The 14,181-nt window shown below is 33.4% G+C and overlaps 1 protein-coding gene across 4 annotated transcripts in view; it reads left to right on the top strand.

Moving 5' to 3' along the window:
* The window catches only part of LOC149167398 (Ribosomal protein L31), a 48,787-nt gene extending 45,838 nt beyond the window's left edge, over nt 1–2,949 (top strand). For 2 of the 4 annotated variants that reach the window (XR_016260922.1, XM_089432970.1), the window contains one exon: nt 2,599–2,949. The gene's annotated coding sequence lies outside the window, so the exon portion shown is untranslated. Of the gene's footprint in view, nt 1–183 lie in introns of all 4 variants that reach the window. The other 2 variants (XR_016260924.1, XR_016260923.1) reach the window with 2 other exon arrangements.
* The last annotated feature ends 11,232 nt before the right edge of the window (nt 2,950–14,181 follow it).

Raw genomic sequence — 14,181 nt, 5'->3', positions numbered from 1 at the left:
GTGGTAATTCATTAGTGGCGTCTCCAACAAAAGCTCCAACTTTGCATTGCCATTTTCTTTGGGACTTGTATACCATTTTATTTGGCAGATGTTCAAACTATAGGATTTTCTTTGTTTTTCCCTCTTCGTACCCTATTTCTAATTTTCTAGTCCTGCTAAATTTTTAATGTTTGCATCCTCTAGAAGTGATGCTGCAATCCTTGTGGCAAGCCGCAGATGTCGCTGGTGTCCTTACCTATATGGAATATGCATTTTTTTTCGCAGTAACACCCCTAGGCGGGCCCACCCAAAGGGGTCTCACGCCCAGCCAACTCAGTTGATGGAGTCTAACCCTGATGGACCCAAAGAGAATTGAACCCATGCCTCATGACAGAGGGCCAAAGACTTGGCAGGGGGGGCTTTAACCAACTGGGCTACCTATATGGAATATGCTACCCACACAGTTAATTCCTTTTCTTTTATGTTCTTTGAAGATCTTGTATTAGCTCTTTAACTGAAACGTGATGCCCAAATCTAGGAAGGGAGATAGATGTTAGCAAGAATTTTGTAAGTAAATAAAGAAGTAATATTAGAATAAGTTTGTTAGCCCATTGAGAGTCTGCATGGACAGGGCAGGACAGGACGATATCCTAATGGTTCTCTTCAATTCTCCATCTTTTTGAAAATGGCAAGAACTTTGAATAAGAGACTTGCAGAAGATAATGGAGGTAGACATTCTTTGTGAGTCTTAACTTTGAATAAGAGACTTGCAGAAGTTAATGGAGGTAGACATTCTTTGTGAGTCTTACTGTTTCGCATTATCTCTGCCATGGAGTCTGAAAGATGTTTTTCTGTACAATCATTTACTACTATAACTGGCTGTGTCCATGTGTGTGCATAGTCATACGTGTCTCATGTTGTATCATGTTCCGTTCTATGTTCCCTTCATGTTACTCTGAATTTCCCCTTCTGTGTATTCTCAGTCTGGGAGTTTCTCAAATTATATTGCAACAAGCTTTACTGTCTCTCACAAACTCTTGTAATCTACAAAAGTCAATTATTTTATTTTTGTTTCAGTCATTGTGCATATTTATTGGAAATCTAATGATAACAATGAAAAAATATAATTGTAGACTTGTTGCTTTATATACAATCTTGGAGTCTTAATGCCTATCACACAAACTTGTTATAGAAGCAATCCACAGTGTGTGACATCGTATTCCAGTCCCTTGTCAAAGGAAGTGTAAGAGGGAACTTTTGACTAAATAATTTCTTTTTAAGTGTTTGATGTGAAAGCATATTAAATATTGCACTTGCTTACATTGTAGATGACCGATACAACTTATATATACATTGTACAAGGTCAGTTGAATGGTTTCAAAAGTGCCTTGTTGCGACATTGAGAACCAATGGAAACATTAATTGTTATCAGGAGAGCATTTGTTTAATCTCAGGAAATTCAATATTGTAAGAGAGGTAGTGTTTCCATAGGTTTGGGCCTCATGTTCATTATTGTCTAATCTGAATGCAAATTCAACCATCCATTGCATGCAAACCTCCTTGACTGCTTTCCTATAGGGTTTATATCATTCATGACGCTTTGGTTGGTGTGTAATAAAACATGGTGTAGGTCACGATATAGATTGCACTCCATTATTGGCAAAAAAGTTCAAAATAGATTTTAGTCCGGAGAAAAATTTAGCATAAACTGTATATTGTAATGACAAACTATGAGACCCGAGTGCTAAAAATGTGCAAGAATTCAGTTCCCAAAATGTTGGTTGAATCTGCCCAAGGGATCTTTTACACGAGTCAATTAGCAAACCTAAATATTTGAAAAGCTAAATTCACAATTTACGTATTCTTGTGTGCCATATATAATTTGACAAAGTACTTGTTGAAGCATTCCAGTAGTATTCAGGATATAATATATATTTGAGATGTCTTTTGTGGTTTTCTGGTACCACATTGTGTGCATTTCATGTTTTTGCTTTTTCATTACTGATTTTACTTGTTGAGGTGCATGTAGTTCTTATTTTTCTTTGTCTTGATTCCATTCCTGCAACTTAAAGACATGTAATTGTAAAATCTTGGAGAATAGTTGGGTCTCCGATATTTAAATCCCTTAACATGAATTGTTGTTAGGATGCATTCCATGCGTTGATTTTATATTTGGATGGGCTTTTATATCAATAGTCTTCAAGTCAAAGCTTAGGAGAATTGCTGCAAATGCGTGAGCAACCAATGAACAACCCTCCATAGGCATTCATTTTGTAGCTGGATGCTGGAAATTGCCATACAAATTATGCATGAAAACTCTTACATTTTAATTTCTCCTGCTGTATACGACAAACTGTAACTGGTGGTATGCTTTCCTCTACTTAGCAAACACCAAGAAATGCGAAATGATACAATATGTTGCAAAGGTCTTGAAGAGATGCCAAAAAAATGTTCTTAGAGAAAATTAAGGCAGGTATAGGAGGCAGTGTCTTGTTTTTTCCCATCTAATTATCAGGCTAATATGACTGTGTTATTGAAGCATATAATGTGTTTCTTTGGTTTTTTAGCCTAAGGAAATTTAGTGCCGCGTTGCTGATCAAGTTGATTATAAATGTGCAGAAAGAGTTTCTTCTTAGGAAATGAAGTACATAAATGCCAATGCGAGTCATAAATGCACCAGCAAAACTTCCTGGGACATTTCTCACATTTATATATGGAACATTTTTATGTGGTAGTTTCTGAAGAAAGTCAACCTTTTGGCATTAGGTGTAGTTTTCCATTGCCTGATGTTCCTTTTGGTAACTATTAAGAAGGTTAACAACTACATTTTCAGTGCTGAGGTGGGATTTGGCTAATATTTATGTTTTAATTTGAGGCACAATATGATGAATGTTGTTCATATTGTGTGGGGTTAAATCTATTTGATTGATCAATTTATGTGGGCCTGCATTGTTTCGGCTTTTAATGTTATCGTTCTATATGCAATTTTACATGAAATTCCTATGAAAATAACTATTTAAAAAATTTCTTATAAAGTTGCCCAATGTAATTACAATTTCTTGTCTTTGGTCTATCATGCGTGATTCCAGGTCAGATTTCTGAAAAGAGCTCTCATATTGATGCTAAGTGTTGCCATATTACATAGCGTTTATTTACGATACATGTATATCAAGAGGAAAAGCTTTTGTGTTGGTGGTTCTTTGTTCACAACAGAAGCATGATTTTATTGCATTTTCCTTTGACTCGAGCGTTGGGAAAGGATTTGGATGAAACTTGTGAATATTTTGTTGGGTTGCATTATGTTCCAACTTGGATTTTGATTTTTCCTATTATGTTTGTAGAATAGCGTCCTCTTTTTGTTGGCCGATTACATAGGGATGTGATTTTTTTCAATTCCAACTGAAACAACCATATTTAGGGCATTTTCATAGTCAACCTCTTGAGTTGAAGTTCAAGTATCTTCATCTCTTTTGTGAAAGAAGTTAATTAATATTAAAACAAGACGACTCATATCTTGAAAGGTTGTTTTTCCTAAATTTTATTGGTAAAAGATGGTAATCTTACTCGGAGGATGTCTGTGGAGTTCTTTTCTCTAGTATTAAACTCATGGTCCAACAATGCGTGGATGTGTTTGCATTGTTAATATTGTTAAAGGAATCAATGACTTCTTTTTAGCAATCCTCTTTTTATTTTCAAGTGGAAACAATAATAAATCATTTTTTTGTTTGTTAAATGACAAGTTGATTAGTCTTTTTGTTAAATTGATAGGCGTGTTTATTTTAGAATATTGTTTCCAAAATTTTAATTTAATTATCAATAATTATTAGATAGCTGATAGGGATTTAACCTCCACAAAATATCACGAAATACTTTGAGTAGCCAGGGATAGAGGGCTGAGTTTTATTTCAAAGCGGTTATGCACTTTTTGCTTTTCAATTTAATTAGAAAAATTTCATATTCACAATGCTAAATCAAGGAGAGTAGGCCTTATTACACACACCAAATTGCTGAGTGCTCTATTCCACAATATAATGGTACAAATATAAATACATAAAATGCTGCCCCAAGATAGATAAACTATTTTGGACATAATCACACGATTGAGAGAATATCTCAAACATAATCCAATCTAGGAAGCTAACTAGTTGGAGAAAATATCTCAACCAACTATGCATAACAACCTCCTAAGTAATAAGTACAAAATCCTCTTCATACAACCAAGAGCTCTACCAATAATGACCAAGAAACTAAGCAATAATTAAATTTATAATCACACACACCTATAAGACAAGTAGCAATTACATTTTCTAACACTCCCTCTTAACTCCAACTTGTTCTAATTTTCATTTGTGGATGTCTTCGTTTATATATTTTCTGTAGCATAGTCGAATGAAGATCCTCCTGTTCAACGAAGTCTATCTATGGTCCAACCGAGCACTTTCTCCTTGTACCTCGATTATGTATACATCACCAAATTTTCAACGTCCATATAAAGGAACAACCATCCATCAGAATGCATGGGTACTTAACTGTTGTAGTCGCTGGTTCACTGGGATGCCCCTTCGTGTACATGGTTCATTCAATCTATTAATGAACTTCCCTGAATGTAAAAAAATACCTCTTAGAGTCTACAATCAATCATGTGGTTGGCTCACTCTTAAGTGTTAAAGAATTCCTTGATAGAGTCTATTGAACTAAACTAAACAAGATACCCAAGGCATCATCAAAGTCACATGATAAAGAGGTATGCATGCCTCTTTAGGTCTTATAATGATATTGATCTTTTCATGTTACATAGACACTGGTACATTCACACTCCAACTCATGGAGATATGAGGTACAGTTTCTAGGATCACTACATCAACTTAAACACGACTCTATAGACTTGCTTGCAAACACGTGTGACTCACATTACAATATGGTCACAAATCTATTTTATTATTCTCCACACCTATCTTCACTATTATTGCCACATGTTTTTTGCTGCTATAGTGCTTCAATAGTCATTGTCTTTGTTATCTCTTCTACAAGTACTATAATTTGCTTACTTTGGACCAAAATCCATACATCTCTCTACTATATTGAGGACTCTATTCTCCCTGCTGCAAACTCATCATTCCTCTCCAACTTGTAACACTAGGTTTCTCAAGTGAGAACAATGGAACTCACTTCCATTAGAAAGTTTCCATGCTCTTTTCATCAAAAGAACTATCATCATGTACTAGCTAGAAATCAAATGAACCATTGATACGTTAGATTAACTCGGAACTTGTCGTACTCGAAGACATAACATCAATATAACCATGAACACTGATTCACTAACCATCCTATGGATCTACTTCCATCTACCTACATGGATGCCATCCATTGTACTTATTGGGTAAGTAGTCTGGATACATGATGTATCCTAGTCTTACATTTTAAGCACTTGCCAATTAGGCCTTATAGTGCACCATTTAAGAGTGAAAATCCTAGTTAGAGCTCATTTATGACTACAACAATGTTACAAAAAATTAACGGGAACTATAACTTCAATCAATAACTCTAGCCCCAAAAAAACATGAAAATACACTCCTAAATCTAAAAGTGGTGATGTTGCATCACCCTCTTTTTTTTAGGGATGAAATTCTAACTTTTTTTTAACCATGGCATTAAAAAAAATCATGATCATGAAAAACCTTAAAATTCTAACAATTTTCAATCATGGTGATAGAGATGAAATAATATGACTAAAAAACCTTCAAAATTTGACATTTTTCAACCATGGAATTAAAATAAGATATAATAAGTACAAAAAATCTTAAAATTTCAACATTTTCAACAATGACATTATAACCAAATATCATGATTAAAAAAACATTAAAAATCAACCCCTGAATCAAAGCCAATTTTTTAAGGTTAAAAATATAAAGCTTTTGATATCTAGCATAAGACAATTTGACCCATTTTCAATGGGGCGCTAAAATTGCAATATTTTTTAATTATGACTTATAAAATCATACAAGAAATTATGAAAAACACTCTATAAACGTGGTTTTTTTAATAAATTAAAAATATGAAATTTTATTTTTATTTTTTTAAAACAAATTAAATAGTTAAAAAATATATTTATGAATATATTTAAAAAACACATGATTATAACAAAGAAATTAAGATTATTTTGAAAACAAAATTGAATATAAAATTAAATTCAACAAATTTTAAAAACTATTAAAAAGCCCATGCAAACAGTGACAGGGTGTTTTGTTAAGGCACTATGTGGTATAAAGATCACTGATTCAAAATTGGGTGTTTTGTTAAGGCAATATGTGGTATAAAGATCACCGATTCAAAATTTTGGGGGCAAAAATTCAGCCATGCTAAGGGATGGTGTGACCCACAAGTGCGATCGCTGGGTGATTTTGATGACTTAAATGCCCCTAGATTACGGCAACTCAAACCACATGTAAAACGTGCTTGTAATCTCAAAACTAATAAACAAAAAAATTATTTAAAAAACATTGTTTAAAAATGCTATATAAAAAATGATAATAAACAAATTATTATTATAACAAAAAAATAAAAAACAAAAAAGTTTTATAACCATAAAAATTAAACAAAAATTAAAATGTATATTAAAGAAACTATATATATATATATATACGCCCAATGATCGCACTTGTGGGCCACACCATCCCTTAGCATGGCTAGATTTTTGCCCACAAAATTTTGAATCGGTGATTTTAATACCACATAGTGGCTTAACAAAACACCCTGACACCATCCCTTAGCATGGTTGGATTTTTGCCCACAAAATTTTGAATCGGTGATCTTTATGCCACATAGTGCCTTAACAAAACACCCTGTCACTGTTTGCATAGGCTTTTTAATAATTTTTTAAAAATTGTTGAATTTAGTTATATATTCAATTTTGTTTTCAAAATAATCTTATTTTTTTTTGTTATAATCATTTGTGTTTTTTAAATATATTCATAAATATATATTTTTAATTATTTAATTTGTTTTTAAAAAATAAAAATAAAAATTTATATTTTTAATTTGTTAAAAAAATTCATGTTTATGGAGTGTTTTTCATAATTTCTTGTCCATTAATGATAATTTTATTGGTCATAATTAAAAAAACATTGCAATTTTAGTGCTTCATTGAAAATGGGTCAAATTGTCTTATGCTGGATATCAAAAGCTTTATATTTTTAACCTAAAAAAGTTAAAAATAAAAATAAAAACAAAATTTTTTTATAACCATAAAAATTCAACAAAATTAAAATATATATTAAAGACACTGAATCTATATCTATATCTATATATATAACATTTAAAATTAAAATTAAGAAAATCTATAAAATAATTTAATAAATAAAATAAAAAACATAAAATTGGAAAAAAAATAGAAACTATAAATTATAAAATAAATTAAAAATAAATAAACAAAATTTAATTAAAAAAAAAAAGAATGCATAATGCTCATAGGTCATTTGGCAGCCATGTAGGCGGAGAGGTGATGCCAGACATTATCCTCCCCTCCACAACACATAATTTAATATATTTATTTACAAATTTTTAAAATTTAAATTAAAATTATAATTATAATTATAATTATAATTATAATTATATATATATATATATATTTTTTTTTTTCCCTTCCGAGGAGAAAAATCCGTAATTTCCATTAATTTCAGAAAATTACATGTTGTAGATGCTAAACGCATATGCAGAAATGTGGGCAAAGCCACTTACAATAACTATACTTCTAGAGAAGTATACAGAAAAGCCCTCAGACAGGGCATCAAGTAAATGGGTATGTAAACCCCAAACCAGTCTGCTGAACAGACCAGTGGAGGATACCCATACCCATCACAACAAACAACAGTAAAAAAACAGCTCCTGAGGAATGTGTAGAAAAATCTAAATCTGGCCGCCTAGACAAGGAGGAGAGGCACGAAATGAGGTAGAGAGCAGCCAAGGTAGCCACTCCTCCCCCGCCCCCTCAAACTCTCCTCCTGAAACCGAAGAAACCAGAGGTAGAAACCACCCATACATCCTCAGCAGCCTGCAGAAACCAACCAGAAAACAACCAAGATGACGCGGCTCGAAACGATGCAGAGACAGTTTCCACACCCCAGTTCCCTCAACGCTTCAAAAAACTGCAGAGGTATGCCAGCATGCGACCAAAAATAGGACTAAAATGCCTCAGCAAAGGAACCCATCAGGTCCCAACCAGAGCAGAGGCGAGTCCGGGGGCAGAGGCGGCTAGGGTAGCCACCTTGCCCCCATGAAGAGTAAAACTAAATACCAAAAATACCCCGCACCTGTTTCGTGGCTCAGATCAATAATGCCAAAGGCCAACTCCTTGGCTTGTCCGCCAAAGCAGAGCGGCACAGAAGGTCGAGCAATACACTGCCGAAACCAGCAAGACACTAACACTCGCTGCCGCCTCCCGACTCAATGCACGAAGCAAGTCCCCCGAAACTCTTCCGTTGAACTCAGAGCCCAAGACGAGCGGACCTCCAACCTGGGATCGTCAGAGCCGAAGACGAGGAAATGGACTAAGAGCCGCGCTATGGAAAATGAATATATTGCACGTTGTGAGGGTTCGGATCTGCAGGAATGGGGGTAGCGGAGGCCGAAGTTGTATCTCCGCCACAGGCAGAGCAGGAACCGTAAGAACTTCAAACCCCAACTGAATCTTCGAACCCCGACACTGATATTTCAAAAAGCAGACTTCGGCAGCACGACAAAGCGTCGAAGCTCCAAACGATGGCGTCAAGAAGGGCAGCCAGAAACCACACCAGAGGCGGCCCTGCCGCCGCAAGCGCAACGGCGGCAGCAAAAGCAGAAGAAAAACCCTATCTCCTCCGCAGAGCGCTGTTTTCTGGTTGCTATATATATATATAAATTACATTTATATTTTAAAATTTCTAAAATTTTATTTTAATTTTAATTTTTAAAATTTAATTTTAATTTTTTAAATGTGTTTAGGATTATTTATTTATTTTTAAAATTATTTATTAGTTTTTTATTTATATTTATGTTTTTGTTATTATTTTTTTCGAGTATAAATATTTTCATTTTTTTTTTTTTTTGTTTTTTTTTTTAAAGATGTTTTTAGGATTATTTATTTATTTAATTTTTAAATTATTTATTAGTTTTCCTTTATATTTATATTTTTGTTATTATTTTTTAATTTAAATGTTTTTATTTATTTTCAAGTATATTTTGATTTTTTTGAATGGTTTGAATTTGTATTTTATTTTTTAAATGGTTTATTATATATATATATTAAATTAATGTAAATTACTAAATAATTAAATATTTATTAATAATTAAATAAATTTTATGTAATGTTATTTTTAGATTTATAGTCAGTCTTGTGTTTTTAATTTTTAATAGTATTAATGGTCAAGGTTGTAACATTAATTAATTGGTAATTTTTTTAACAAAACAATTATTTGTATTAGATAAAGAGTTGGTTTTCATGGCCATCTTCATTTACATTTAACATTGATATTATCAACATCAAAACTCTAGTAGAGCCATAACTTAACTTTCCTAGCACCACACACCTTCTGCCTTATAAGATTACATTGAAAATGCCCATAGATCTTACATAATTGCCCCAAAAAGATTTAAAATTTACATAACATAATACATTATTTACTAATTTTCCCTAGAAAGGCCAGGGTCTGTCTTGTTCCTAGTTGCAACCTGCTTGTCGTGCACTGCTCCTCCCTCGCCTTCCATGCTTCCTTCAATCATTTCTTGTAGAGACAATACAAGGTCCATAAAGTCCTGAGAATGTTCTTCCTCCGAGCTTCCCATCAGGGTCCTTCTGTTGAGTCCTCAGAACCAACAGATCTGTCTTCATTCCATTGAGCCAATGCTCCATTCTTGCATGCATCCATTCAAGCTTGAGGTTGACTATCTTGGCTTGGATATCCCTCACTTTTTCCAGAAATTTAGTCTCCTTCCCAACAATTCATACATTCTAAACAAATTTTTAGATGTTTCCCCAAAACATTCTTCCAGCTCTCTAAATTCTCCATTGCATCATTGTTCTCCATCATTGACAAAAGCTGATTCTTCAGATAAGGACTCTAGTAGAGGATCATGTCAATGCATCGATGGGTGAGTTGGCTCCCTGAATTCAAAGATACCCACTTGTCTCGAGATCCATTTCCTTTCATCTCAAGCATTAAATTCCTTAGCTCTTGAATTACCAACATATGATCTCTATCCCGAGAGTCAATCCTCTTGTAGGGGGAGTACATTGTAACATTAATTCTCTCCTCAACTGACTTCGCATCCCACATTCTTTGTCGCAGAAATTGTCTTTGAGAATTTAAACGTGTTTGATCTCCTTCATGGTATCTCTAAGTGTGGTGATTGCCGAGCTTGGATTGCAACATGGGCAAGATTTTTTGGTCTTTCATTTGTCCTTTCCCATTTCCCGTTGTGGGATTGTGTGCCTCCATCTGTCATTTGCTGTTAATTCTCCTTAATTCAATTGACATCGAGGTCAATTATTTTACACTCTAGGATTTCCTCATCTATGATGAATATTACGGGATTGGCACAACAAAATGCCTTCCATCAACCAAAATTTCTCCCCGTTCTAACAATTAATTGGTAATTTTAACCCCAAAAATAAAATAAAATAATATAGAAGTTAGATAAATTTGAAAAACACTTAAAAAAATAAGTATCTAAAAAAAGAAGAAGAAAACATAGAAAGGTAGACATACTTTAACTGTCGAGTTTTAGGGTTTTTTGTAGTTATAATATTTGGTCATTAATTCAATGATTGAAAAAAGTTTGAATTTTAGCCTTAAAAAATGATGGGGTGATGTTACATCACCACTTTTGCATTTCAATGTGTTTTTTCATGTCTTTCGTAATCATGATTTTTGATATTTAATGCCATGATTGAAAAATGCTTGAATTTTAACCTTAAAAAAAGAGAGGTGCTGCTGCATCACCACTTTTTCCATTTCAACATAATTTTTCGTGTCTTTCGTAATCAATATATTCAACTTTTAGTAGCATGGTTAATAAATGTTGGAATTTTAACCCTAAAATGAAAAAGGGGTGATGTTGCATCACCACTTTTGAAAAACAAGAAATCATGATTTAATGTGATCTGCAAAAAAAGAGAACTCGACAAAGTTCTGTTAAGTTGGTAACATTGTTCTACAAAACTTCTCTCTAAGTAAACTCAAGAATGATTTTACAACACAAAAAATATGCTAGTACTAAATATATCAGCAAGCGATACATGCCACAAGCACATAAATATCATTTTGTTTTGCAACTGTTCACACGTTGGGCATCTTGATGTTTTTTCTTTGCTTTATGTCTTCATCTTGTCTTCGTAAATCTGGTAGACCATAATTCCTACAAATAAAACTTGTCTATTGTTGGAATGACCAATTCTAACACAGACTCATGAAAATATTGGCCACACTAAATGTCACTACAATAACAACGATACTTACCATTATGTATTTTAATGACATGACATACTCTATAAGCTTATGCACATCTACTTTAGATTTTGAACTATGCTTTTCTTTTATTTGGTGTCACAATGCATCTATTTCTGGTGTTTACAAAATACATGTCCGGAGCACCAACGTTGTTCCTAGTAGCACACTTACATAACCAAACATAGGATTTTCCAAAACTCGTGGATTCCAAGATATGGCCCTTAATCACTCGAGTGTAGAATAAAATGTGCCATTCATCCAAGGATGGCTTGATCCATCTACTTTCCAATGATTATGCTGTCCAAAATTTTGGTTGGTGTTATCATTCACTGATACAAATATTTAGCGTAGTCTAAACATGTGACAATTTTTCCTAGAAAAAAATGGTTTTTTTGGCACAATTTTAACGAAATCCAATCTAAATTTTTTTAAACCCAAGTTACAACTGTCAAGTTTCAAAATTTTAGGTGCTCCAGGGGTTCTTGAGGTGCCAAATCCATTTCCACCATTAAAAAAATGATTCAAACACTTGTAGTATTTTTTTTTGAAAAATAAATCATCAAATTCCAACGAGAAAATCGTCGTCGAGAAAAAATTGTCACCTGCCTACAAAAGTCCAATATCGTGTTAGCTTTCTTGCACTATCAGTGTCTTCACATCCATGCTTTTGAGAACTTGATGGGAAGCACTAATAGATCACACAAATCCATGTTGTTTCCCTTTCCTTGCTTGTGATGACACGTGGGGTCTCATATCTCAACAACATACACAACACAAAGTGTACTCTCCATCTTTCTCTGCCAAACTATCAATCTCATCCTTGCTTGAGTAAATAGACAGTCGCAGGCCCTCTATAACTAAGACACAATTTCTAGGCGATTATGACTCAAAAAGGTGTGTAGGATATACACTATTTTTGATGAGATCAAATATTTGAGACCTCAAATCTCCTTTCACGTAGATTGCTCATCATTTTGATAACTATAAGTTATAATATCAGAGATAAAACACACAAGAGACTCAATAGACACAATATGAATCACACTTCATTGATGCAAAGGTGAATTTACAACCATTTGATTTATAGGAACACATGATCCTTCTCTCGGACATTCGAGATCCATAAAGCTTTGATAACCTTATCCACTTGACAACTCAACAAACATATCAACATTCTGGACTCTTCTGACTTTCTATTTCTACATTATTCTAACATCCCCCCTTAATGTAGAAATGGATTTTCTACAAGGCCTAGTTGCTTTCTACACATTTCAAAGTTCATCTTACCAAGTGGCTTGGTAAAGATGTCAACAACATTTTCATTTGTATTACAATAGACTAGATCAATTTCTTTTAACTGGATCTTTTCTCTTACAAAGTGGTGTTGAATTTCAATATGTTTTGTTCTTGCATGATACACTGGTTTGTGTGCCAATTTAATGGAGCTTTGATTATCACACTTAAGAATGGTTGGCTTGGTTTTTTCTTCACCTACATCTTCAAGAATGCGTCTCAGCCAAACAACTTCACAAGTCACACTTGTCAAGGCTTTGTACTCTGCTTCTGTTGATGACAAGGAAATAGTTGGTTGTTTCTTGCTGCTCCATGACATGATCCCTGATCCAATATTGAATGCATAACTAGAGGTTGAATTTCTGTCATTAGGATTTCCTTCCCAATCAGAATCAGAATAACCTGCCAACTCAACACCAAATTCATCAATATACAAAATACCAAAATTAATAGTTACTTTTAGATAGCAGGGAACCTTGTTTGCTGCTTGCCAATGATTTCATTACTCTTAGCCATGAATTGACTAAGGATACTGACAATATATGCTATATCTGGTCTAGTAGTGGTGAGGTAGTTTAAACTTCCCACCAGATAATGATACAAAGTACCATTTACATATTTAGTGCCATCATCACTATATAATTTAGCATTTTGTTCTAAAGGTGTTGACACTACTTTACATTCACTCATGTTAAATCTTTTGAGAATTTCTCTTGTATACTTTCTTTGAGTGATGAGTGTCTTTCCAAATTCCCTCCAAATTTCAATACCCAAACAATAATGCAAATCACCGAGGTCCTTCATTTCAAACTCTTGGGACAGTTGTCCTTTAATTTCTTCAATTAATTGAGATGCACTGCCTGTTATGATGAGATCATCAACATACAAAGATATCAAAGCAATATTCCCATTTTCATCCTTCTTGATGTATAGATTAGGATCACTCTTACTGTTCTCAAAACCTTTATGATGGAAGAAATAATCAATCTTTTCATACCATGATCTTGGTGCTTGTTTTAAACCATATAAAGCCTTTTTTAATTTACAAACAAGATGCTCTTGCCCCTTTTTAACAAACCCTTCAGGCTGTTCTAAATACACTTCTTCTTTTAGTTCACCATTTAGAAAAGAAGATTTCACATCTAATTGATGTATTTTCCAATGATGTTTTGTAGCTAATGCAATCATGATTCTAATTGTGTTTAACTTAGCTACAAGTGCAAAGGTATCTTCATAATCTATTTCTTCTTTTTGTGAATACCCTTTAGCAACCAATCTAACTTTGTACTTTTCTATACTACCATCTGCATTAAACTTGGTTTTATACAACCATTTACAACCTATGGGAACTTTATCTTTAGGCAGTTCAGTTAACTCCCATGTGTCATTTTTTATTATAGAGTTATATTCCTCATGCATTGCATCT

Source organism: Pinus tabuliformis, chromosome 5_1, assembly GCF_031772625.1.
Source record: "Pinus tabuliformis cultivar Carrire ecotype Pingquan chromosome 5_1, CPIR1, whole genome shotgun sequence".
Classification (NCBI taxonomy): domain Eukaryota; kingdom Viridiplantae; phylum Streptophyta; class Pinopsida; order Pinales; family Pinaceae; genus Pinus; species Pinus tabuliformis.
This window is presented reverse-complemented; position numbering and strand designations above follow the sequence as displayed.